Source organism: Halyomorpha halys, unplaced genomic scaffold (assembly GCF_000696795.3).
Source record: "Halyomorpha halys isolate HHAL.00 unplaced genomic scaffold, Hhal_1.1 Scaffold586.1, whole genome shotgun sequence".
Taxonomy (NCBI): domain Eukaryota; kingdom Metazoa; phylum Arthropoda; class Insecta; order Hemiptera; family Pentatomidae; genus Halyomorpha; species Halyomorpha halys.
In genome coordinates this window covers 531,150-532,467 of record NW_027106076.1, presented here as the reverse complement: position 1 = coordinate 532,467, position 1,318 = coordinate 531,150, and positions in this window count along the sequence as shown.

Here is a 1,318-nt window from a genome sequence, read left to right as displayed (position 1 = left end):
AAAACGTTCCGGCTCAATGAGGACTTAAAAAGGCCAAAAATATAGGATTTCTTAATTAGATGACGGGTTACTTTTTTAATGTATGAAAAATCAAACAACCTTACTTCAATCAAGTCAGAGCTTCAGGTGTATTTCAAAGATGGTAACAGTTAATAATTATATAACAGTTATAATTAAATTTTATATTTGTTTAGTGTAACCTTAATACCAAAAGATTATGAGCCCTATCACCTCAAGATCAGCGATATCAAAAAGTTACTGATAACAAAATTCAGGAATTAACAGGAATAATGAAATGAAATTTGTAGTAAAAAAAATTTTTTCTAGGAAATTGTAATTACCAGAAGTAAGGAATTATGAAAATTGAAACAATGTTAATGAAAAAATTTATTTTCAAACACTGAATTATAGATAATTATGTACGGACCCAATACAAATAGTGAGGTAGCTATATTAACCTATGTACTAGTGTATTGTACTGTAATATATTGAGCTATGTAAGTACAAACATTTTCTTCTGTAAAAACACAATTTTCTTTCACTAAATCGAACGCTTAATTGTGCTAAAAACCATAAAATCTCACCTATTTCACACCCGTCCCTGAGGAATGCTAAAGAAGAAGGCTATTAAATATTGGAGCCCACATTAAACTATACCCTGAGGCAGTTCTGTGATTATAGGGCCCTTGACATCCAAGAGCCTCCCACTGGACCCAGGTCTTTAGCACCCTGCGCTAGGCTTCATTATTCCTACAGCGATTTCGAAACGGAGCCTAGGAATCCTGACAACGACCTACAAATATTTATGGCCATTTAATCATTTATTTTTTTCGAGGTCAACTTTCTATGTGTTTTCAAAATTAAACAGGCCAGTAATTATGACTCATTCTGTGAATAGTTTCTAGCTTTCGGCATTCATGCTTCGAATCATTATAAAGTTCTTCCAATCTGTTTCACGAAAACATTGTTATTTGCGAAATATAAATTTTTAATAATAATAAATAATAAATTACATTTAATGACATACAAATATTCTGTATGAATCGAAATACAAACCGAGAAACACTTTATCAAAAATATTGTGCTGTCCAACTTCATTGGGTTGCCTTTTAGGCAGTATACTTATTTTTTTATTCCTATTAATATAAATAGTCACAACAAAATCATTTTTATATTGTCACATTATGTATCAAAGTTGTACATAATTATATATATATATATATATATATATATAAACAGGTAACCTTAAAATACCAAAGGTAGTAAAAGGTAAGAACCAACACGAATTACTTTTCTTTTCACAGTAATACACCTAATA